This window comes from Mustelus asterias, chromosome 16, assembly GCF_964213995.1.
Source record: "Mustelus asterias chromosome 16, sMusAst1.hap1.1, whole genome shotgun sequence".
Classification (NCBI taxonomy): Eukaryota; Metazoa; Chordata; class Chondrichthyes; order Carcharhiniformes; family Triakidae; genus Mustelus; species Mustelus asterias.
Window position 1 is genome coordinate 103,003,067 of NC_135816.1, and position 26,802 is coordinate 103,029,868.

At 49.6% G+C, this 26,802-nt stretch overlaps 1 long non-coding RNA gene across 1 annotated transcript; it reads left to right on the forward strand.

Annotated features, from left to right (window-relative positions):
* Window positions 1-7,023: 7,023 nt before the first annotated feature.
* On the forward strand, window positions 7,024-13,728 carry LOC144505557 (uncharacterized). The gene is made up of 3 exons (XR_013499823.1): window positions 7,024-7,049; window positions 8,739-8,864; window positions 13,489-13,728. It is a non-coding gene; the product is annotated as an uncharacterized LOC144505557 (long non-coding RNA).
* Window positions 13,729-26,802: the final 13,074 nt, after the last annotated feature.

Here is a 26,802-nt window from a genome sequence, read left to right on the forward strand (position 1 = left end):
GTTGGGTGGATTGGCCATGCTAAATTGCCCCTTAGTGTCCAAAGATGTGCAGGTTAGGTGGATTGGCCATGCTAAATTGTCCCTTAGTGTCCAAAGATGTGTAGGTTAGTGGGATAAATATATGGTGTTATGGGTATGGGAGCTGGGCAAGATGCTGTCGGAGGATTGGTGCAGACTCGATGGGCCAGCGACACCCACATCCCGCAAGTGAATTAAAGTAAACCTTTGTCTCGCAAAATGTACCTTCGCTAGAAAAATAATGTCTTTCCACAGCAAAATATGTCTCTATCTTGCAAAATATTGAGCACCTATTGATATCATTAAGAAACCTGTCATGACCATGAGTTCCTTATTTCACTGTAATGCTTGTTTGTATATTTGTTCAAATCAACTCAGTTATCAGTGTAGAAGTGAAAGTGATGCTTTTCACTGTGGCTGGTTCGAATGGTAACTGTTTAATCTTCCTTCCATCGCAGGTCACACAGATAATGCTGGGAGTTATCCAGGTGACATTTGGCGTTCCCTTCTTCTTTGCTGCAAGGAATTCCTTTGGATCGAATATCGCCACTCCCTTTTGGACGGGGATATGGGTTTGTTCACAGATTTGCACTCAGTGACACTCCGAAGGGAGAATTCTCAAATCCTACCTCCTTGGCCATCAGTACGCATCAGAAAAATGGCATCCGTAATGCTGATTCTCCAGTGTACTCTCCCTTTGTGCTCAGAGTGGGACGCCTGTGCAGGGGTGGGGTGGAATTAATAATGCACAACAAAGAGATGGCAGAGTCTTTGGTCAAATATTTTGTACCTGTCTTCACAGTTGGAAGACAAAAGGCAACAAGGCCCATGAGGTTGGCCTTTTGGAGTATAAGCCCCTTGATTGCCTGCCCAATCAGGGGGTCTCACTTGAAATATACTGGAGACTGTCAGGTCCACTGGCACTCCTGATTGTGACTGTGTCCCTGAAGCAGTCTCAGGAGTGGAATAGAGTTTGTAAATAAAGGCAATCTGGTGCAGGGACACTGGCCTCGGAGGAGTTATTCAACTGGCGACAAGGATGGGATCCCAGAGGTACTGGTCTCTGGCAATGGGACATCTTTTGCCAACCAGGAGTTCAGCTTCATGAAGTTGAATGGGATTCGACACATCAGGACGGCACCATACCGCCCATCGTTGAACGGCCCAGACTTTGAAAGCTGGTTTAAAGAATGAGCCGGCAGCCTCAATGGACACCGAGCTCTCTCAGTGCTGATTTGATTATAGGACAACCTCCCCATGCCACTAGGGGAATAGCAGCCCTCATGGGCAACTGACACCGCACGAGATTGAGATTGACCTTCCCGAACATGGGGCCGGGGGTGGGGAAGGGGGGGAATGGGACGGAGGAGGAGAAAGGTGTAAAGGCAGCAAGAAGCCCAGTGCAAAGGCCACGACAACAGCAGCTGGGAGAGCCAATTGGAGGCTGGTGTAAGAGTATTGGTAAAGAATTTCACCAAGTGTCCATGGCTACCAGCAACAGTTGTCTCTGGGACAGGGCTGATATCCTACCGCGTGGGTGAGGCCATCCAGGAAAAAACATCTGGGCCAGGCGGGGGAACATGTGGCGAACTGTGACCACAATTCTGTAAACGTTCGGATAGTCATGGAAAAGGATGAGTGTTGTCCGATGGGTAAGGTGCTGAATTGGGGGAAGGCTAACTACAGCCGGATTAGGCAGGATTTGGTGGCTGTTGATTGGGAGAGGCTGTTCGAGGGTAAATCCACACCTGGCATGTGGGAGTCTTTTAAGGAGCAGTTGATAGGACTGCAGGACAGGCATGTGCCTGTCAAAAGGAAGGATAGGAAAGGTAGGATTCGAGAGCCGTAGATAACCAGAGAAATTGTGGGTCTAATCAAAAAGAACAAAGAGGCATATATAAGGTCCAGGCAGCTAAAAACAGATGAAGCACTGGAGGAATACAGAGAAAGTAGAAAAGAACTCAAACAGGGAGTTAGAAGGGTAAAAAGGTGTCACGAAATGTCCTTGGCAGACAGGATTAAGGAGAATCCCAAGGCATTTTATACATACGTTAGGAACAAGAGGGTTGTCAGAGAAAGAGTCGGACCTCTCAGGGACAAAGGAGGGGAATTATGCTTAGAACCCAAGGAAGTAGGTGAGATCCTAAATGAATACTTTGCATCAGTATTCACAAAGGAGAGGGACACGTTGATTGGTAGTGTCTCAGAGAGATGTGTCGACCCGTGAGAACAAATTGCAATTACAAGGGAGGAAGTGTTAGGTGTTTTAGGAAGCATTAAGGTAGACAAATCCCCAGGGCCAGATGGCATCTGTCCTAGATTGCTGAGAGAGACAAGAGATGTAATTGCTGGGCCTCTAACAGAAATCTTTGTTTCTTCATTGGACACAGGTGAGGTCCCAGAGGATTGGAGGATAGCAAATGTGGCCCCGTTGTTTAAGAAGGGTAGCAAGGATAACCCGGGTAATTATAGGCCACTGAGCTTGACGTCCGTGGTAGGGAAATTGTTGGAGAAGATTCTTAGAGATAGGATCTATACACATTTAGAACTGAATAGTCTTATTAGCGATAGACAACATGGTTTTGTACGAGGGAGGTCATGCCTCACAAATTTGGTTGAGTTTTTTGAGGAGGTGACAAAAATGATTGACGAGGGAAGGGCCGTGGATGTCGTCTATATGGATTTTAGTAAAGCGTTTGACAAGGTCCCTCATGGCAGGCTGGTGCAAAAGGTTAAATCTCACTGGATCAAAAGTGAACTAGCGAGATGGGTACAGAACTGGCTTAGCCGTGGAAGACAGAGGGTAGCAGTGGAGGGGTCGTTTTCTGATTGGAGGGTCTGTGACTAGTGTTGTTCCGCAGGGCTCCGTACTGGGACCTCTGCTGTTTGTGATATATATAAATGATTTGGAAGAAGATACAGCTGGTCTGATCAGTAAGTTTGCGGATGACACAAAGATTGCTGGAGTTGCGGATAGTGATGAACATTGTCAGAGAATACAGCAGGATATAGATAGGCTGGAACATTGGGCGGAGAAATGGCAGATGGAATTTAATCCAGATAAATGTGAAGTGATGCATTTTGGTAGATCTAATGTAAGGGGGAGCTATACAATAAATGGCGGAACATCAGGAGTATAGACACACAGAGGGATCTGGGTGTGCAAGTCCACAGATCCTTAAAGGTGGCAACACAGGTGGAAAAGGTGGTGAAGAAGGCATGCTTGCCTTTATTGGACGGGGCATAGAGTATAAAAGTTGGCATATGATGTTGCAGTTATATAGAACGTTGGTTAGGCCACATTTGGAATACTGCGTCCAGTTCTGGTCGCCACACTACCAGAAGGACATGGAGGCTTTGGAGAGAGTGCAGAAAAGGTTTACCAGGATGTTGCCTGGTATGGAGGGAATTAGCTATGAGGTGAGATTGAGTAAACTAGGTTGTTCTCCCTGGAAAGATGGGGTTGAGGGGCGACCTAATCGAAGTTTATAAAATTATGAAGGGCATAGATAGGGTGAACAGTTGGAAGCTTTTTCCCAGGTTAGAAATGACAAACACAAGGGGTCACAAGTTCAAGGTAAGGGGGGCAAGGTTCAATACAGATATGCGGGGGATGTATTTTACACAGAGGGTGGTGGGGGCCTGGAATGCACTGCCAAGCAAGGTGATTGAGGCAGACACGCTAGGATCATTTAAGACTTATCTAGATAGCCACATGAACAGACTGGGAATAGAGGGATACAAACGAATGGTCTAGTTAGGAACACATGATCGGTGCAGGCTTGGAGGGCCGAAGAGCCTGTTCCTGTGCTGTATTGTTCTTTGTTCTTTGAGAGATACTGAGGCACAGCCATGCAAGCCATCAAGGAATTGAGTCGAGTCTGAGGAAGGCAAGATAAGTGTTCTCCTGGCCAAACATAAGCAATCAAACTAAAGGACCACATCAGCCAGTGAATCACAAACGAAGCAAGTTCGCAAGGCACTAATGATGCATGCCATCCCAGATAGACAGTGGATGCAGCTGGGAGTAGACCCCTTTACTCCAGCATGAACTGACTATCTTATCACACTCAACTACAAACTTCAAAGATGATCGATGAGATCGTAGAATGCCTCAAAGCACACTTCAATTTAAAAAAAAGTTTATTTATTAGTGTTACAAGTAGGCTGACGTTAACACTGCAATGAAGTTACTGTGAAAAATCCCCTCGGCGTCACACTCTGGTGCCTGTTTGGGTACACTGAGGGAAAATTTAGCACCTAACCCGCACACCTTTCAGACTGTTGGAGGAAACCGGAGCACCCGGAGGAAACCCACGCAGACACAGGGAGAACGTGCAGACTCCGCACAGACAGTGACCCAAGCTGGGAATCGAACCTGGGTCCCCGGTGCTGTGAGGCAGCAGTGCCAACAACTGTGCTGCCAGGGACCTGGCTTGAGTCACTGTAACATCGTTGCGATGAGTGACAATGGCCCTCAGTTCACAAGTGAGGAATCCAACTGCATCACAGAAGATTGGGAAATTTCAACACTACCCATCATCCCCATTCGAAAGGAGACATTGGTGAAAATCGGCAAAAGAATCATCAAGCGATCTAGCAAATCTAACACATGTATACATGACAATCCTCAAGTGGGGAAACACACCGACTGAAGGAATGGAAAGTAATCCAGTACAAAGACTAATGTCAGGAGGATAGGATCTCACCAGCTGCACAGAGTACAGAACGGCCATTATTCCCAGCGGTCCACCAGTCCTGGCAACGGAAATGGAACAAAGCAGTTACTATGGCAACAACAAGTGCCATAGGAATGGCACTCCTCGGAGATGGAACATGACCCAAATTAACATGCATGCAGACCGTTGCAAGACCAGCATGCTTTAATGACTGTGTACACAACGCATGTGCACGCATAAACTAACTAAAATAGTTTCTTAATGCATGAGAACCATTGTATGGTGGATAACTTGGGTAACTCACAGTTACACGTGATAGTGCTTGCAAATTTATTTGCCATGGAAAGGGGGGGATATTGGATTGAAATAGAAGCACGGTTTCTCTTTGAGCTCGGACCAGTCTGTGAGAAATTGGTTTGAAACAGAAAGTTGTTGCGAGCTAGATGTAGCCCCAAGTAACCGAGAATGCGGCAAATTGAAGTATCATTGTCTGGTGAACGAATACTAACCTCTGCACTGGTCTCTTTTGCAGTACATCATTTCAGGAGCATTGTCAACTGAAATTAAAGATTTGTCAAACTCGTTCAAGGTTAGTTTTCAAGCCAGTACTCCTATTGGTGTGTCAGTTATGGTATTATCGCTGGACTATTAATCCAGAACCTCGGCTAATGTTCTGGGCACCCGGGTTAAAATCCCACCACGGCAGATGGTGGAACTTGAATTCAACAAAAAAATCTGGAATTAAGAATCTACTGATGACCCATTGTCAATTGTCGGAAAAACCCATCTGGTTCACTAATGTCCTTCAGGGAAGGAAATCTGCTGTCCTTACCCGGTCTGGCCGACATGTGACTCCAGAGCCACAGCAATGTGGTTGACTCTCAACTGCCCTCCAAGGGCAACTAGGGATGGGCAATAAATGCTGGCCAGCCAGCGACGCCCATGTCCCACGGATGAATAATAAAAAGTAACAGAGTAGGGGGCATAGAGGTGGACCAGAGGCCCAGATGAATGATCCAGAGACATGAGTTCAAATCCAACCACGGCAGCTGGTGGAATTTAAATTCAATTAATTCCTAAATTTGGAATGAAGAGTTAGTTCCGGTAACAGTGATTGTGAAACTACTGCATTGCTGGAAACCCCACCGAATGTCCTTTAGGAATGGAAATCGGCCCTTATCTGGTCTGGGCAAAATGCGACCCTGAAATGACCCAACAAACCAGCAGCTGTACCAAACAAAACCGGATAGACCGCCTGGCATGGACCCGGGCATTGGAAACCACAATCACGCACTCACACCTGGCATGTTCCGGACACTGGAAACCACAATGGCACACTCACAAACCCACGCGTTAGGAGCAGGAGTCAGCCATTCAACCTCTGAACCCTACTGCACCATGTGATAAGTTCATGGCTGACCTGATTATGGCCACAACTCTACTTTCCAGTCTGTCCCCCCCGCCCCATACTCTTTAATTCCCTTGTCAGTTACAAATTCTCTATCACGGCACAGTGGATAACACTGCTGCCTCACAGCGCCAGGGACCCGGTTTCAATTCCGACCTCAGGTTACTGTCTGTGTGGAGTTTGCACATTCTCCCCCTGTCTGCATGGGTTACCTCTGGGTGCTCCGGTTTCCTCCCACAGTCCAAAGATGTGCATGTTAGGTAGATTGGCTATGGTAAATTGCCCCTTAGTGTCCAAAGATGTGCATGTTAGGTGGATTGGCCATGCTAAATTGTCCCTTGGTGTCCAAAGATGTGCATGTTAGATGGATTGGCTATGGTAAATTGCCCCTTAGTGTCCAAAGATGTGTAGGTTAGGTGGATTGGCCATGATAAATTGCCCCTTAGTGTCCAAAGACGTGTAGGTTAGGTGGATTGGCCATGCTAAATTGCCCCTTTGTGTCCAAAGACGTGTAGGTTAGGTGGATTGGCCATGCTAAATTGTCCCTTTGGGCACTCTAAGAGATCTTATGATTTGAATATTACCGAGAGCAGTTTTCAATTCCAGATTTATTCACCGACCTCAAATTCCACCAGGTGCCACGGTTGGATTTGAACCTGTTTCTCCAGAGCATGCACCTGGGCTTCTGGGTTATTAGTCCAGAGGTGTTACCGTTAGGCCAGCACCTGCAGCTGATAGGCTACTACAAGCACCATATGTGAATGAAAGGTTATTTTTTACGTGATGTGTCAAGCTATAACCTCAGCTTGTTTGTTTTACAGGTGAAGGTGGCGTTTGGATCAAATGTTTTCAGTGCCATTTTGGCAGGACTGGGCATCATTGCGTACTCCATGTCTCTATATTATCCACTGGTTTATAATGATTACCATGGAGTGCACCGGCCGGTGAGTACCATTGTTCTGTTCTGACTGCAGCCGTGTGGTACACACTTCATTTTATAGGACATAGGAACTAAGAGCAGAAGTAGGCCATTCAGCCCTTTGAGCCTGTTCTGCCATTCAATCAGTCTGAAACTAGAGGGCATAGGTTTAAGGTGAAAGGGGAGAGATACCAAAGGGTCCAGAGGGGCAATTTTTTCACAGAGGCTGGTGAGTCTCTGGAACGAGCTGCCAGAGGCAGCATTAGAGGCGGGTACAATTCTGTCTTTTAAAAAGCATTTAGAAAGTTTAGAATCTTTCATAGAATCCTACAGTGCAGAAGGAGACCATTCGGCCCATCGAGTCTGCACCAACCACAATCCCACCCAGGCCCTATTCCTATAACCTCGCTTATTTACCCTGCTAATCCCCCTGACACTAGCGTCAATTTACCCTGGCCAATCCACCTAACCTGCACATCTTTGGACACTAAGGGACAATTTACCCTGGCCAATCCACCTAACCTGCACATCTTTGGGCACTAAGGGGCAATTTAGCATGGCCAATCCACCTAACCTGCACATCTTTGGAGTGTGGGATAAAACTGGAGCACCACGTTCTCCCCATGTCTGCATGGGTTTCCTCCGGGTGTTTCGGTTTCCTCCCACACTCCAACGTAGTGCGGGTTAGGTGGATTGGCCGTGCTAAATTGCCCTTTAGTGTCTAAAGATGTGGGGTTAGGTGGATTGGCCATGCTAAATTGCCCCTTAGTGTCCAAAGATGTGGGGTTAGGTGGATTGGCCATGCTAAATTGCCCTTTAGTGTCTAAAGATGTGCAGGTTAGGTGGATTGGCCACGGTAAATTGTCCCTTAGCGTCCAAAGATGTGTAGGTTAAGTGGATTAGCCATGCTAAATTGTCCCTTCGTGTCCAAAGATATGCTGGTTACGGGGATTGGCCATACTAAATTGTCCCTTAGTGTCCAAAGATGTGTAGGTTAGATAGATTGGCCATGCTAAATTGTCCCTTAGTGTCCAAAGATGTGCAGGTTAGGTGGATTGGCCATGCTAAATTGCCCCTTAGTGTCTAAAGATGTGCAGGTTCGGTGGACTGGCCGTGCTAAATTGCCCCTTAGTATCGGGGATTAGGAGGGTAAATACATGGGGTTACTCGGATAGGGTCTGGGTGGGATTGTGGTCAGTGCAGGTTCGATGGGCCGAATGGCCTCCTTCTGCACTGTTGGGATTCGATGATTCTGTAATTCTAACAGACGGAGAGTGTGAACGGTGACCGGAGGGGAGGGGTGGGGTGGGTTCTGTTTCTCTTGGTTTTGTGATGTGAAGCAAGGGGTAAGATGCCGACAAGGTGCAGAGGGAAGACGAGGAGCTGTTTAGAAGCAGATGGGCAGCCAGACACGATTTTGAGAGCTGGCATTTGTGGGTGGGGAGGGGAGGGAATGCGAGAGCTAAAGGATTGGAGAGGACTTGGCGATAAAGCACTGAGCCCAGCCGAAAGGACAGGAACGCAAGCAACGTGGGAGACTATCGAAAGGGCAGTGATCACTAAGCAGCGCCAGACAAGATGGCGAGAGGCGGGGCAAAGGCACGGGCTCCAATTTCTATCAGCCCGTCTTTATCTTCACCTGTGTACGAGTGCCCTCAAGTGTCTCTCCCAGCAGCGGCAAACCACATTCACATCATTTTTCGTTCACCCACAGCTGGCACAGGTGGCATTTGTGATCTTGCTACAGCTGTACACGGTGGCAGAGTTGGTGATGGCCATCGCGTGTGCCATTATCATTGGCAGGAACCTGTTTCGTTGCTGCAACCTCAACTTGATATCGGTAAGAGTGTTAACCAGGGAGCAGTGGGGCGCAGCGATCACTGGGGAAGTGGGCGGTGGGCTGAATTTATGCCACAATCCTTCCTGCCAACTGTGCCAAAACCGCTTGGCATTCTGTTTATCAATAATGTCAACAGGAACGAGTAGAGACATCACGAGAGGGAGATGTGGGATGCAGATTTCATCAGAAAATTAATGACCCTGTTTAGAAAGGACATAAAAGAGACAAACAGAACACTGGGATTTATTTTTCAGGCAATGATTTTAAATTGCAGGCAAGTTATATTAAACTTCTACAGAACCCTGGTGAGATGACACTGGGAATCACTGCACAGTTCTGGTCTCTGTATCACACTGGGAGTTACTGTACACAGTTCCGGTCTCTGTATCACACTGGGAGTCACTGTGCACAGTTCCGGTCTCTGTATCATACTGGGAGTCACTGTGCACAGTTCCAGTCTCCGTATCACACTGGGAGTCACTGTGCGCAGTTCCAGTCTCCGTATCACACTGGGAGTCACTGTGCACAGTTCCAGTCTCTGTATCACACTGGGAGTCACTGTGCACAATTCCGGTCTCCGTATCACACTGGGAGTTACTGTGCACAGTTCCAGTCTCTGTATCACACTGGGAGTCACTGTGCACAGTTCCGGTCTCTGTATCACACTGGGAGTCACTGTGCACAGTTCCGGTCTCTGTATCATACTGGGAGTCACTGTGCACAGTTCCAGTCTCCGTATCACACTGGGAGTCACTGTGCGCAGTTCCAGTCTCCGTATCACACTGGGAGTCACTGTGCACAATTCCGGTCTCCGTATCACACTGGGAGTTACTGTGCACAGTTCCGGTCTCTGTATCATACTGGGAGTCACTGTGCACAGTTCCAGTCTCCGTATCACACTGGGAGTCACTGTGCACAGTTCCAGTCTCTGTATCACACTGGGAGTCACTGTGCACAATTCCGCTCTCCGTATCACACTGGGAGTCACTGTGCGCAGTTCCGGTCTCTGTATCACACTGGGAGTCACTGTGCACAGTTCCGGTGTCCGTATCACACTGGGAGTCACTGTGCACAGTTCCCGTCTCTGTATTACTCTGGGAATGATACTGTATTGTTATATTATTATAATATTATAACGTTATTATTAAGTTATTAAGTGGGCAGCACGGTAGCACAGTGGTTAGCACTGCTGCTTCACAGCTCCAGGGACCTGGGTTCGATTCCCGGCTTGGGTCACTGTCTGTGTGGAGTTTGCACATTCTCCCCGTGTCTGCGTGGGTTTCCTCCGGGTGCTCTGGTTTCCTCCCACAGTCCAAAGATGCGCGGGTTAGGTTGATTGGCCATGCTAAAAATTGCCCTTAGTGTCCCGAGATGCGTAGGTTGGAGGGATTAGTGGGTAAATATGTAGGGATATGGGGGTAGGGCCTGGGTGGGATTGTGGTCGGTGCAGGCTCGATGGGCCAAATGGCCTCTTTCTGTACTGTAGGGTTTCTATGATTTCTATTGTACTCTTCCACTTTGTACCATACCTTTACCGTTGGCACCATGAAGCTCTTATCTTGTGGTGGCACCTTATTAAATGCTTTTTGGAAATCCAAATGCACCGCATCTACTGGTTCCCCTTTATCCATCCTGCTTGTTACAAGAATTCGATCAAATTTGTCAAAAGTGATTCCCCTTTCACAAAACCATATTGATGCTGTCCGATTGTATGATGGTTTTCGAAACATCCTGCCACTACCTCCATACTAATGTCCACAAAAACGCAGCACAAATCCAACCCGGCAAATCACCAACCCATCACTCATCAGAAAAGTGATTGGGCTGAATGATACGCTCTCGTGTAGGGAGCATTCCCCGCTCTGTGGAACCTGATAGCGGTGTCTTGATGTTGGACGCTGTTTCTGGTGTCTCCACACTGGTCAAAACAATCAGAACACCCCCCACCCTGTATCTTTCCAAATGGCAACTGGGAATGTGATTGAGATAGTTAACAATTCAACTCAGGACAATAATACCCTCTGAAAGAAACCATACCCCTTCAGGGTGAGACGCCCAATGGGTTTAAAGTTTATTTATTACTGACACAAGTAGGCTTGCATTAACACTGCAATGAAGTTACTGTGAAAATCCCCGAGTCGCCACACTCCATCGCCTGTTCGGGTTACACTGAGGGAGAATTTAGCACGGCCAATGCACCCTAACCAGCACGTCTTTCTGACTGGGAGGAAACCGGAGCACCCGGAGGAAACCGATGGAGACACGGGAAGAATGTGCAGACTCCACACAGACAGTGACCCGAGCCAGGGATCGAACCCGGGTCCCTGGCGCTGTGAAGCAGCAGTGCTAACCACTGTGCTACCGTGCAAAAGGTATTCCTTTTTCGGAGGTACAGAGTGGGCGGGGCAATCCTTAATCCATCTCTTGCTTGCTTCCATTCAAATTCAATCTCAATCCAGTTCATGGTCCCCACAAAAGGGACAAAGAAAAATATCTGGAATTAAGGATCTACTGATGACCCATTGTCAATTGTTGGAAAAACCCATCTGGTTCACTAATGTCCTTTAGTGAAGGAAATCTGCCGTCCTTACCCGGTCTGGCCGACATGTGACTCCAGAGCCACAGCAATGTGGTTGATTCTCAACTGCCCTCAGGCAACTAGGGATGGACAATGAACGCTGGCCCAGCCAGCGACGCCCATGTCCCAGGAATTAATAAAAGAAAAAGCTCCTATTCATCCAACCACAATACTGGATGCATGCTTTACAGTGACATGCGCACAGTTGGGGATTGTTCTATGCACTGCTGAGCACTTTGGGAGGGTTGCAGGAGCTGGAGGAGGTTACAGAGATAGGGAGGGGTGTAGGGGCTGGAGGAGGTTACAGAGATAGGGAGGGGTGTAGGGGCTGGAGGAGGTTACAGAGATAGGGAGGGGCGTAGGGGCTGGAGAAGGTTACAGAGATGAGGGATGGCAGGGCTGGAGGAGGTTACAGAGATAGTGAGGGGTGTAGGGGCTGGAGGAGGTTACAGAGATAGGGAGGGATGGCAGGGCTGGAGGAGGTTACAGAGATAGGGAGGGGTGTAGGGGCTGGAGGAGGTTACAGAGATAGGGAGGGGTGTAGGGGCTGGGGAGGGTACAGAGATAGGGAGGGCTGTAGGGGCTGGAGGAGGTTACAGAGATAGGAAGGGGTGTAGGGGCTGGAGGAGGTTACAGAGATAGGGAGGGGTGTAGGAGCTGGAGGAGGTTACAGAGATAGGGAGGGGTGAAGTGGCTGGAGGAGTTTACAGAGATGGGGAGGGGTGTAGGGGCTGGAGGGGGTTACAGAGATAGGGAGGGGTGTAGGGGCTGGAGGAGGTTACAGAGATAGGGAGGGGTGTAGGGGCTGGAGGAGGTTACAGAGGTAGAGAGGGGTGTAGGGGATGGAGGTGGTTACAGAGCTAGGGAGGGGTGTAGGGACTGGAGGAGGTTACAGAGATAGGGAGGGGTGTAGAGGCTGGAGGAGGTTACAGAGATGGGGTGTAGGGGCTAGAGGAGGTTACAGAGATAGGGAGGGGTGTAGGGGCTGGAGGAGGTTACAGAGGTAGAGAGGGGTTTAGGGGATGGAGGTGGTTACAGAGCTAGGGAGGGGTGTAGGGACTGGAGGAGGTTACAGAGATAGGGAGGGGTGTAGAGGCTGGAGGAGGTTACAGAGATGGGGTGTAGGGGCTGGAGGAGGTTACAGAGATAGGGAGGGGTGTAGGGGCTGGGGGAGGTTACAGAGATAGGGATGGGTGTAGGGGGCTGGAGGAGGTTACTGAGATAGGGAGGGGTGTAGGGGCTGGAGGAGGTTACAGAGATAGGGAGGGGTGTAGGGGCTGGAGGAGGTTACAGAGATAGGGAGGGGTGTAGGGGCTGGAGGAGGTTACAGAGATAGGGAGGGGTGTCGGGGCTGGAGGTGGTTACAGGGATAGGGAGGGGTGTAGGGGGCTGGAGGAGGTTACAGAGATAGGGAGGGGTGTGGGGGCTGGAGGTGGTTACAGGGATAGGGAGGGGTGTAGGGGGCTGGAGGAGGTTACAGAGATAGGGAGGGGTGTAGGGACTGGAGGAGGTTACAGAGATAGGGAGGGGTGTAGAGGCTGGAGGAGGTTACAGAGATGGGGTGTAGGGGCTGGAGGAGGTTACAGAGATAGGGAGGGGTGTAGGGGCTGGGGGAGGTTACAGAGATAGGGATGGGTGTAGGGGGCTGGAGGAGGTTACAGAGATAGGGAGGGGTGTAGGGGCTGGAGGAGGTTACAGAGATAGGGATGGGTGTAGGGGGCTGGAGGAGGTTACTGAGATAGGGAGGGGTGTAGGGGCTGGAGGAGATTACAGAGATAGGGAGGGGTGTAGGGGCTGGAGGAGGTTACAGAGATAGGGAGGGGTGTAGGGGCTGGAGGAGGTTACAGAGATAGGGAGGGGTGTGGGGGCTGGAGGTGGTTACAGGGATAGGGAGGGGTGTTGGGGCTGGAGGAGGTTACAGAGATAGGGACGGGTGTCGGGACTGGAGGAGGTTGAGGCTGCTTTTGACCCAGGATAATTGTGTCGTTCTCGTGCGTTCCCCCATGTCCCCCACACTCCGTGATGTTTTGTTTCCTGCCTTTGCAGCCACAGTGACAGGACGTATCCGTGGACTGGCACCGGCAGCCTGAGGATTGCCTGACACTGGGAAGGGAGGGGGCAGTAAATAAGGAGCAGCAGAGGAGACCGGACCACCCTGATGTCTGGGCTGATCTTGAGCTAACTGAGCTGCCCAGTACGAAAGCCCGGACCCTCACAGGGATGTGTATTGGTGTAAATGTGTTTGTCTGAGAGCCCTGGAGACCGGGGCTGCCAGTCTGTACATTTCTTCAGTATTAAACATTGCACCACGAGGGAGAATCGGCAAATGCTCCTTATTGTTTCAACAACCCCTCTGGGGACAAGGGGCCTGACCGCCCACCCACCAGGATACCCTACAGTTCCTGTACTGTAACGCGGGCTGGGTAACAGCCGCTCTCTGCCTTACCATGCATCAGGGTGCGGCACTGACTCTGTTTTAATATTCCATATCTTTATTTTCAAATCTCCCCTACACCCCTCCCTATCTCTGTAACCTCCTCCAGCCCCCAACACCCCTCCCTATCTCTGTAACCTCCTCCAGCCCCCACACCCCTCCCTATCTCTGTAACCTCCTCCAGCCCCTACACCCCTCCCTATCTCTGTAACCTCCTCCAGCCCCTACACCCCACCCAGATCTCGGTAACCTCCTCCAGCCCCGACACCCCACCCAGATCTCGGTAACCTCCTCCAGCCCCTACACCCCTCCCTATCTCTGTAACCTCCCCCAGCCCCTACACCCCTCCCTATCTCTGTAACCTCCTCCAGCCCCTACACCCCTCCCTATCTCAGTAACCTCCTCCAGCCCCTACACCCCACCCAGATCTCGGTAACCTCCTCCAGCCCCCTACACCCCTCCCTATCTCTGTAACCTCCTCCAGCCCCCAACACCCCTCCCTATCTCTGTAACCTCCTCCAGCCCCTACACCCCTCCCTATCTCTGTAACCTCCTCCAGCCCCCTACACCCCTCCCTATCTCTGTCAACTCCTCCAGCCCCCAACACCCCTCCCTATCTCTGTAACCTCCTCCAGCCCCTACACCCCTCCCTATCTCTGTAACCTCCTCCAGCCCCTACACCCCTCCCTATCTCGGTAACCTCCTCCAGCCCCTACACCCCTCCCTATCTCTGTAACCTCCTCCAGCCCCGACACCCCTCCCTATCTCTGTAACCTCCTCCAGCCCCCAACACCCCACCCAGATCTCGGTAACCTCCTCCAGCCCCCTACACCCCTCCCTATCTCTGTAACCTCCTCCAGCCCCCAACACCCCACCCAGATCTCGGTAACCTCCTCCAGCCCCTACACCCCACCCAGATCTCGGTAACCTCCTCCAGCCCCTACACCCCTCCCTATCTCTGTAACCTCCTCCAGCCGCTACACCCCTCCCTATCTCGGTAACCTCCTCCAGCCCCTACACCCCTCCCTATCTCTGTAACCTCCTCCAGCCCCTACACCCCTCCCTATCTCTGTAACCTCCTCCAGCCCCTACACCCCTCCCTATCTCTGTAACGTCCTCCAGCCCCTACACCCCTCCCTATCTCTGTAACCTCCTCCAGCCCCTATAGCCCTCCCTACCTCTATAAACTCCTCCAGCCCCTACAACCCTCCCTATCTCTGTAACCTCCTCCAGCCCCTACACCCCTCCCTATCTCTGTAACCTCCTCCATCCCCTACAATTTTCCCTATCTCTGTAATCTCCTCCAGTCCCTTCACCCTTCCCTATCTCTGTAACCTCCTCCAGTCCCTACATCCCTCCCTATCTCTGTAACCTCCTTCAGCCCCTACACCCCTCCCTACCTCTGTAACTTCCTCCAGCCCCTACAACCCTCCCTATCTCTGTAACCTCCAGCCCCTACACCCCTCCCTATCTCTGTAACCTCCTCCATCCCCTACAATTTTCCCTATCTCTGTAATCTCCTTCAGTCCCTACACCCCTCCCTATCTCTGTAACTTCCTACACCCCTCCCTACCTCTGTAACTTCCTCCAGCCCCTACAGCCCTCCCTATCTCTGTAACCTCCTCCAGCCCCTACACCCCACCCAGATCTCTGTAACCTCCTCCAGCCCCTACAATCCTCACCATCTCTGTAACCTCCTTCAGCCCCTACACCCCTCCCTATCTTTGCAACCTCCTCCAGCCCCTACACCCCTCCCTATCTCTGTAACCTCCTCCAGCCCCTACAACCTTCCCCATCTCTGTAACATCCTCCAGCCCCTACACCCCTCCCTACCTCTGTAACCTCCTCCAGCCCCTACACCCCTCCCTATCTCTGTAACCTGCTCCAGCCCCTACACCCCTCCCTACCTCTGTAACCTCCTCCAGCCCCTACACCCCTCCCTCCTCTGTAACCTCCTCCAGCCACTACAACCCTCCCTATCTCTGTAACCTCCTCCAGCCCCTACACCCCTCCCTATCTCTGTAACCTCCTCCAGCCCCTACACTCCTCCCTATCTCTGTAACCTCCTCCAGCCCCTACACCCCTCCCTATCTCTGTAACCTCCTCCAGCCCCTACACTCCTCCCTATCTCTGTAACCTCCTCCAGCCCCTGCACCCCTCCCTATCTCTGTAACCTCTTCCAGCCCCTGCATTCCTCTCTATCTCTGTTACCTCCCGTAAGCCCCTCCAGGAACTCTGCCTCCTCTGCATCTGGCTTCCCGTCACATTTGCAACATTCATCCCGTCCTCATTGGCGGTCTGGCCCCCAGCCATCCAAGACCTCAGCTTGGGAATTCTCCCTTACTCTTTCCAGCTCCCTCTGTCTCACTGAATTATAATGGCGCCTCTGCCAATGTCTTGAAACAACTGTCCATTTTTGTCTAAGATACTAACTCTCGCTCCATAGTCCTGCAAATTCATCTCTCCACGTACCTGTGCAGTTCGAGATCACAACCTGTGATGTACGAAGAGATTCCTCCTCATCACCCACTCGATATTTTGCCAGGAAAAGCAGTTTCTCTGTACTCACTCTGCTAATGCACCTGTAAATGTCCTAACGTGTTCCGAAAATGAGGTGGGCGGCACGGTCGCACAGTGGTTAACACTGCTGCTTCCCAGCTCCAAGGACCTGGGTTCGATTCCCGGCTTGGGTCACTGTCTGTGTGGAGTTTGCACATTCTCCTCTTGTCTGCGTGGGTTTCCTCCGGGTGCTCCGGTTTCCTCCCACAGTCCAAAGATGTGCGGGTTAGGTTGATTGGCCATGCTAAAATTTCCCCTTAGTGTCCTGAGATGCATAGATTAGAGGGATTAGTGGGTAAATATGTAGGGATATGGGGGTAGGGCCTGGGTGGGATTGTGGTCAGTGCAGACTCGATGGGCCAAATGGCCTCTTTCTGTACTGTAGTGCTTCGATGACTTCTATGACATGGTTTGCACACATGGATTCAGAATAACGCACAACAGGTTTATTGAAAGAACAAAGAACAGCGCACGAACAGGCCCTTCAGCCGTCCAAGCCTGTGCCGATCATGATACCCCAGCTAAACAAAAAAAAACCTTCTGCCCTTACTCGGTCCGTATCCCTCCATTCCCTCCCTATTCATTCACCCATCCAGATGCCTCTTAAAAGTTGCTAATGTGCCTGCTTCCACCACCTCCTCTGGCAGCGCGTTCCAGGCACCCACCACTCTCTGCGTGAAAAACTTCCCCCGCACATCTCCCTTAAACTCTCCCCCTCTCACCTTGAACCTGTGCCCCCCCCCCTCCCCCGTGTAACTGACACTTCCACCCTGGGAAAAAGCCTCTGATTATCCACCCTGTCTATGCCTCTCATAATTTTGTAGACCTCTATCAGGGCTCCCCTCAGCCTCCGTCTTTCCAGTGGAAAGAAAATCCAAGTTTATTCAACCTCTCCTCACAGCCAATGCCCTTGAGATGGGGCAACATCCGGAGAAACAGATCCTGAACGAAATGTTCCCTGTGCAGAATCCAAACTGAAAGCTCTGAAACACCCCAATGACATCACCATCAAATCATGGCACTCAAAGCAATCATACGACCACACAGGACCTCATGTTGAACACCTTGTTTTATTCATTTGTGGAATGTGGGCATTGCTGGCTGGGACAGCATTTATTGCCCACCCCTAGTTGCCCTTGAGAAGGTGGTGGTGAGCTGCCTTCTTGAATCGCTGCAGTCCATATTCTGTGGGATGACCCACAATGTCGTTAGGGAGGGAATTCCAGGATTTTGACACAGCGACTGCGAAGGAACGGCGATATATTTCCAAGTCAGGATAGTGAGTGGCTCGGAGGGGAACTTGCAGGAGGTGGTGTTTCCATTTATCTGCTGCCCTTGTCCTAGATGGAAATGGTCGTGGGTTTGGAAGGTGCTGTTTAAGGATCTTTGGTAAGTTACTGCAGTGCATCTTGTGGATAGTAGTGGATGGACCTGAGAGTCGGTGCTGGAGGGATTGAATGTTTGTCGATGTGTTGCCAATCAAATAGGCTGCTTTGTGCTGGATGGTGTCAAGCTTCTTGAGTGTTGTTGGGAGCCACACCCTTCCAGGCAACTGGGGAAGTATTCCATCACACTCCTGACTTGTGCCGTGTAGGTGGTGGACAGGCTTTGGGGAGTCAGGGGGTGAGTTACACCTCTGCTGTATCTCACCTTTGCTGTCAGGAAAACAACCCCGGACCCCGGTTCTGGCTGATTTGTGGAGCTCATTGGCATTACCTTTGAATTTGCCCAGTCTTGCTCGTTGCATTTGAGAGGAAGGTGGATAAATGCCCCAGGGGAGGGTAACAGGAGGATATGTTGGCGGGGTGAGATGAAATGGGGGGGAGGCAGGGATGAGAGGAGGCTCATGCAGAACAGAAAGGCCACTGCCAGGCAGCACGGCCCAAATACCTGTTTTCAATCTGTCAATTCTGCAAAATGCCAACCGCCACCACTTCACACAGAGGGGGGGGGATACAGAGTGAGGGTGAAGCTGCTGCAGGGTGAATGGTTCTTGTTGTGTGGATGGATGAATGGGGTGAATTTGAGAAGCTGAAGTTTAGATTTGAAGAGGATCCCCAGTCTCCCTGAACAAACTGAATTGGGGAAGCCTTTGGGGAAGAGAGACTGAGCCTGCTGCTGCTGTTTCCCCTCCTGGCCGCTAGGGGTCACCGCCACTGCTGCAGCACCACCCAGTGTCAGCTCGAAGACCATGCAGATGCTACGACAACGGATGAATGAACACCGCTCGACAATCACCAGGCAGGAGTGTTCTCTTCCTGTTGGGGAGCACTTCAGCGGTCACGGGCATTCGGCTTCTGATCTCCGGGTAAGCGTTCTCCAAGGCGGCCTTCACGACACACGACAGCGCAGAGTCGCTGAGCAGAGACTGATAGCCAAGTTCCGCACACATGAGGACGGCCTCAACCGGGATGTTGGGTTCATGTCACACTATCTGTAACCCCCACGACTTGCCTGGGCTGCAAAATCTCACTAACTGTCCTGTCTGGAGACAATACACATCTCTTTAACCTGTGCTTAACCCTCTCTCCACTCACATTGTCTGTACCTTTCAGACTTGATTAGCTGTAAAGACTCGCATTCCAACCATTATTCTGTAAATTGAGTTTGTGTCTTTGTGCCCTGTTTGTGATCAGAACTCCCACGCACTTGACGAAGGAGCAGCCTGTTCCGAAAGCTGGTGGCTTTTGCTACCAAATAAACCTGTTGAACTTTAACCTGGTGTTGGTAGACTCCTTACTGTGGTTTTGTGGACAACTGGGGCTGGGCGGCTGCTCTGTGCTGGAACATCCGGGGCCCAAGTGATGGGGGCGTGGCCATAGAAGCGTCCGACAAAATGGAGTGACGTCAGCGGGAACGCCATATTAACGTGACGTCAGTGTCCGCCATATTGGTGAGGTCAGAACATCCGGTGCCTCGGGGAAGGGAGGCGGAGCCCGAGGCGCGGCCGCCATCTTGGAGTGATGTCAGAGCAACCGCTATATTGGAATGACGTCAGAGCTGCGAGGGGAATTTAAAAACAAATTTGGAAAAAAAAAATTTTTTTAATGCGCAGCGGCGGAACTGCGCATGCGGCGCAGCATCTCCCACAGCGCACCGCGCGGACCAACCACCAACTCAAAAAAAAATCGAATGACAGAATTAAAAACCCAGGCGGCGACAGCTCAGAACGGAGAGGATGTGAAAGTAAATCAAGAGTTTTTAAAAAGCTGCCCCTGCGCAGCACCTTTCGCTCATTGACACTGTCTCCCCGGGCAACGCAAGATGGCCGCCGATCTGGGTGGGGGTGCCGGGCGCGCATGCTCAGTACAGGCTTCCTCTCGCCATTGCTCACATTGCCCCATTGGATGGTGAGGAGATGGAGCAAAAATCCCAGTTTCAATGGTGAGAAGCTGCAATGCCGGCCTCTGCTCCTCACCCCTCTCCAGTCTCATCACTGCAGGGTTTTTAAAGCCAGGCTGCTTTGTCAGAGCAGCACCTTGATCTTAATGCTCTCCCCCCGATATCAAATTCCAGTTTAGTCACATTAGGACATTGGAAGAATAACACAAGCAAAGTTAAAATTCTGTGTGATTTTTATTGTGAAATTAGATAATATAAAAATATCCCCATTTCCCAGGATGGAAATGCAATGTATAGTTTGCCTGCAGTCTGTAATGCATGTTATCAAGTTTGATTTGTGACATTTAGAATAGAATCATAGTCTTCAACAGTGCAGAAAGAGGCCATTCGGCCCATCGAGTCTGCACAGAGTCTGCACAGACAACAATCCCAAGCAGGCCCTATCCCAATTAACCGATGCATTTACTCTAGCTCGTCCCCATGACACTAAGGGGTAATTTAGCATGGCCAATCCACCTAACCTTACCAATGTCTTGTACAACTTCAACAAGACATCTCAACTCCTGTATTCAATGATCTGGCCAATGAAACCAAGCATGCCGAATGCCTTCTTCACCACTCTGTCCACCTGTGATTCCACTTTCAAGGAGCTATGAACCAGTACTCCGAGGTATCTTTGTTCTATAACTCCTCCAAACACCCTACCATTAATTGAGTAAGTCCTGCCCTGGTTTGATCGACCAAAATGCATTACCTGCCCTTGACAAAGCCGTGCTGACTACTTTTGATCATACTAAACTTCTCTAGATGATCATAAATCCTGTCTCTCAGGATCCTCTCCATCAACTTACCAACCACTGAGGTTAGACTCACCGGTCGGTAATTTCCCGGGCTGTCCCTGTTCCCTTTCTTGAATATAGGGACCACATCTGCAATCCTCCAATCCTCCGGAACCTCTCCCGTCTCCATCGACGATGCAAAGATCATCGCCAAAGGCTCCGCAATCTCCTCCCTCGCCTCCCACAGTAACCTGGGGTACATCCCATCCGGTCCCGGCGACTTACCAACCTTGATGCAATTCAATAGTTCCAACACATCCTCTTTCTTTATGTCCACATGCTCGATCCTTTCTGTCCACCGCAAACCAGCAGTACAACCACCCAGATCCCTTTCCACCGTGAATACCGAGGTAAAGTATTCATTAAGCAGCTCCGCCATTTCTAACGGTTCCGCACAAACTTTTCCCCCTTCACCTTTTAAGGGTCCTATGCCTTCACATCTCATCCTTTTACTCTTGACATATTTGTAGAAAGCCTTGGGATTCTCCTTAATCTTACCCGCCAAGGCCTTCTCATGACCCCTTCTCGCTCTCCTAATTTCCTTCTTAAGCTCCTTCCTACATCCCGTATACTCCTCTAAATCCTTAACACCTCCTAGCTCTCTGAACCTTCTGTACGCCTCTCTTTTCTTATTCACCAGGTTCATCACAACCTTCGTGCACCACGGTTCCCGTACCCTACCAACACCCCCCTGTCTCATCGGAACGTTGTCATGCAGAGCTCCAGACAAACATTCCTTGAAAATCCTCCACTTTCCTTCGGTACTTTTCCCCAAGAATGCCTCCTTCCAATTTACCCGTCTAATTTCCTCCCTGATGACACTGTATTTCCCTTTACTCCAGAGAAACACTTTCCTAGCCTGCCTGATCCTTTCTCTTTCCAATGCTATCGTGAAGGAGATAGAATTATGATCGCTATCCCCAAGATGCTCACCCACCGAGAGATCCTCCACCTGTCCAGGTTCATTAGCCAGCACCAGATCAAGTACAGCCTCTCCTCTAGTAGGCTTATCCACATACTGTGTCAGGAAACTCTCCTGGACACACCTAACAAACTCCTCTCCATCCAAACCCCTAGCCCTAGGGATATTCCAATCTATGTTTGGGAAATGTTGTTAAACTCTCGTCGAAAAAAAAAAGAGTATGGAGCAGATCCTGAAGCCGGAACGCCTTACACTAGATCCACGTGCGGTGGGCGCTTCTAACACCTTCGACCACTGGCTGAAGTGCTTCGAAGACTACCTGGCAGCCTCCGCAGCGGTCACCACAGATGATGACAGACTCCGGGTCCTCCATGCGAGGGTAAGCGACACTGTCTACCTCGCGATCCGTGTGGACACCGATTATACTATGGCCCTCGAGCTTCTGAAGAAGCGTTATATCAAACCACCCAATGAAATACACGCTCGTTACCTCTTAGCCACTCGACGACGGCAGTCTGGCGAAACGATGGAGGAATATGCGAACAAGCTCCTACAGCTAGCCAGGGGCTGTAACTGCAAAGCTGTGTCAGCTGAGCAGAGCATGAACGACCTCGCCCGAGATGCGTTTGTGGCGGGAGTCGGATCGTCGTACATTCGACTTAAACTATTGGAGAAAGGTAACCTTGACCTTACCCAGGCAATCGAGCTAGCGGAGACGGCCTCCAAAGCTTAGTATTGTACCCGGAAGACCACGTGGAGACAACGTGGCAGGAGCAGTCGCCAATCCCTCCTCGTCCCTCGGGTTCGAAATGCTGCGTAATGGCGTGCTCACACTCGGGCCAGACATAGAACATAGAACATAGAAAGCCACAGCACAAACAGGCCCTTCGGCCCACAAGTTGCGCCGATCACATCCCCACCTCTAGGCCTATCTATAGCCCTCAATCCCATTAAATCCCATGTACTCATCCAGAAGTCTCTTAAAAGACCCCAACGAGTTTGCCTCCACCACCACCGACGTCAGCCGATTCCACTCACCCACCACCCTCTGAGTGAAAAACTTACCCCTGACATCTCCTCTGTACCTACCCCCCAGCACCTTAAACCTGTGTCCTCTCGTAGCAACCATTTCAGCCCTTGGAAATAGCCTCTGGGAGTCTACCCTATCCAGACCTCTCAACATCTTGTAAACCTCTATCAGGTCACCTCTCATCCTTCGTCTCTCCAGGGAGAAGAGACCAAGCTCCCTCAACCTATCCTCATAAGGCATGCCCCCCAATCCAGGCAACATCCTTGTAAATCTCCTCTGCACCCTTTCAATGGCTTCAACATCTTTCCTGTAATGAGGTGACCAGAACTGCGCGCAGTACTCCAAGTGGGGTCTAACCAGGGTCCTATAAAGCTGCAGCATTATCTCCCGACTCCTAAACTCAATCCCTCGATTAATGAAGGCCAGTACGCCGTACGCCTTCTTGACCGCATCCTCCACTTGCGAGGCCGATTTAAGAGTCCTATGGACCCGGACCCCAAGGTCCTTCTGATCCTCTACACTGCTAAGAATGGTACCCTTCATATTATACTGCTGCTTCATCCCATTGGATCTGCCAAAATGGATCACCACACACTTATCCGGGTTGAAGTCCATCTGCCACTTCTCCGCCCAGTCTTGCATTCTATCTATGTCTCGCTGCAACTTCTGACATCCCTCCAAACTATCCACAACACCACCTACCTACAACGGCAGCAGCTCCGGGCGGCCCGCGGTGTTACTTCTGTGGGGGAGCGAAGCATACTCGGCAACTGTGTCCCGCTAAGGCTGTGTTGTGCTCCGCCTGCGGTAAGAAAGGGCACTATTCGAAAGTGTGCCGATCTAAATCTAGGAACGGTAGTGCGGCCTGCGATTCTTCAGAGCTCGGCTCTTCGTCGTCGAAATCATCGAGGGGTTCGTCCACGTGCGAGGCCAGGACGACGCCATTACGGTCGACGGAGTCGGAGGTGTGTGACCACCAGGGGTCGCTGAGTTTGGCGCCATCACCCACGTGCGACTTATGGGAGCAGCCATGTTGGTCGGCACCGACCGCGAACGACCAGCAGGGGTCCTCCTCATCGATTTCAGCTGCCTGCAGTGGCGCTCAGGAACCAACGGTGGCGTCGATCATCCTGGACCAGGCCAAGCCTCATAGACTTGACAAATCTATGATGAATATCCAGGTAAATGACCACGTGATTTATTGTCTGTTTGACAGCGGGAGCACTGAGAGCTTTATCCACCCAGACACTGTGAAGCGGTGTGGACTCCGGATTCAACCTGCCAAACAGACAATCTCTCTGGCATCGAGGTCCCGGTCTGTCACCGTGCTAGGGAGTTGCGTGGTAACTTTGAAGGTGCAAGGCACAGTTTACGAGCATTTCAAGCTCCTAGTGTTGCCGTACCTTTGCGCGCCAATACTTCTCGGACTAAACTTCATGGTCCACTTGAGGAGTGTAACCCTACAGTACGGTGGGCCACTCCCTTCACTGGCAGTGAACAGCAGCAGCCTCCAAATTGCCCAACGTGCCCCGCCTGTAGCCTCTCGACGCTGAAGATCACCACACCCTCCCTGTTCCAGAATCTTGTGCCAGGCTGCAAGCCCATCGCAAGTGCCACCGCAAGTGCCTACTCCGGTGTCACCGCCGGTATTGAGGAGGACACAACGACGGTGCGGTCCCCCTGACCGTCTGAACTTACAGCCTGATGACACTTTATTCTGTTTTGTACCCCGCCGGCCTTTGTTCTCAAAGGAGGGGTGAATGTGGTGAACCATCGTTGGTTCCCACTGGATAGTACTGAGCCAGGGTCTGGCCAGTACTACAAGGATGTACATATGTTACTGTTGGGTTGTGCTACTTGTTGCTGTTGGGGTTAGGGTGGGGTTGTTACACCTTTGTACTGTAGTGTTGTGGCACATCCCAGTCGGGCTCCGCCTCCTGGGAGAGGTATAAAAGTCCCTGCTCTGGCAGGGATCCCTTCAGTCTGGGATAGTGTATATAATTATTGGCTGCTTCATTACAGTAAATAAAAGCCTTTTATTTCCCGAGCATCTGGCCTCGTGTTTGAGAAGCGCATTAGTAGGGCACTGTTTAAAATCTCTGTTTAGTGCGGGGCACTGTTTAAAAACTCTGTTTAGTGTAGGGCACTGTTTAAAATCTCTGTTTAGTGTAGGGCACTGTTTAAAATCTCTGTTGAGTGTCGGACATTGTTTAAAATCTCTGTTGAGTGTAGGACACTGTTTAAAATCTCTGTTTAGTATCGGGCACTGCTTAAAATGTCTGTTTAGTGTAGGACACTGTTTAAAATCTCTGTTTAGTGTAGGGCACTGATTAAAATGTCTGTTTAGTGCAGGGCACTGTTTAAAATCTCTGTTTAGTTTTGGACACTGTTTAAAATCTCTGATTAGTGTGGGGCACCGTTTCAAATCTCTGATTAGTGTAGGTACTGTTTAGTGTAGGGCACTGTTTAAAATCTCTGTTTAGTGTAGGACACTGTTTAAAATCTCTGTTTAGTGTAGGGCACTGTTTAAAATCTCTGTTTAGTGTGCGGCGCTGTTTAAAATCTCTGTTTAGTGTAGGACACTGTTTAAAATCTCTGTTTCGTGCATGGAACTGTTTAAAATCTCTGTTTAGTATAGGACACTGTTTAAAATATCTGTTTAGTGTAGGACACTGTTTAAAATATCTGTTTAGTGTAGGGCACTGTTTAAAATCTCTGTTTAGTGTGGGGCACTGTTTAAAATATCTGTTTAGTGTAGGGCACTGTTTAAAAGCTCTGTTTAGCATCGGACAATGTTTAAAATCTCTGTTTAGTGTGGGTCAAATTTTACATTCTCTGTTTAGTGTCGGGCACTGTTTAAAATCTCTGTTTAGTGTCGGGCACTGTTTAAAAGCTCTGTTTAGCATCGGACAATGTTTAAAATATCTGTTTAGTGTGGGTCAAATTTTACATTCTCTGTTTAGTGTGAGGCACTGTTTAAAATCTCTGTTTAGTGTAGGACACTGTTTAATATCTCTGTTTAGTGTAGGACACTGTTTAAAATCTCTGTTTAGTGTAGGACACTGTTTAAAATCTCTGTTTAGTGTAGGACAATGTTTAAAATCTCTGTTTAGTGTAGGACACTGTTTAAAATCTCTCTTTAGTGTAGGACACTGATTAAAATCTCTGTTTAGTGTAGGGCACTGTTTAAAACCTCTGTTTAGTGTGGGACACTGTTTAAAATCTCTGTTTAGTGTAGGCACTGTTTAAAATCTGTGTTTAGTGTAGGGCGCTGTTTAAAATCTGTGTTTAGTGTAGGGCGCTGTTTAAAATCTCTGTTTAGTGTGAGGCACTGTTTAAAATCTCTGTTTAGTGTAGGGCACTGTTTAAAATCTCTGTTTAGTGTAGGGCACTGTTTAAAATCTGTGTTTAGTGTAGGGCACTGTTAAAAACCTCTGATTAGTGTGGGGCACTGTTTAAAATCTCTGTTTAGTGTCGGGCACTGTTTAAAATCTGTGTTTAGTGTAGGGCGCTGTTTAAAATCTCTGTTTAGTGTAGGGCACTGTTTAAAATCTCTGTTTAGTGTAGGGCACTGTTTAAAATCTCTCTTTAGCGTCAGACACTGATTAAAATCTCTGTTTAATGTGGGGCACTGTTTAAAACCTCTGTTTAGTGGAGGACACTGTTTAAAATCTCTGTTTAGTGTAGGCACTGTTTAAAATCTGTGTTTAGTGTAGGGCGCTGTTTAAAATCTCTGTTTAGTGTAGGGCACTGTTTAAAATCTCTGTTTAGTGTAGGGCACTGTTTAAAATCTCTCTTTAGCGTCAGACACTGATTAAAATCTCTGTTTAATGTGGGGCACTGTTTAAAACCTCTGTTTAGTGGAGGACACTGTTTAAAATCTCTGTTTAGTGTAGGGTACTGTTTAAAATCTCTGTTCAGTGTAGGGCACTGTTTAAAACCTCTGTTTAATGTAGGGCACTGTTTAAATCCTCTGATTAGTGTGGGGCACTGTTTAAAAGCTCTCTTCAGCATCGGACAATGTTTAAAATCTCTGTTTAGTGTTGGTCACTGTTTAAAATCACTGTTAAGTGTAGGACACTGTTTAAAATCTCTGTTTAATGTTGGTCACTGTTTAAAATCTCTGTTTAGTGTTGGTCACTGTTTAAAATCTCTGTTTAGTGTAGGTCACTGTTTAAAATCTCTGTTTAGTGTAGGGCACTGTTTAAAATCTCTGTTTAGTGTCGGGTACTGT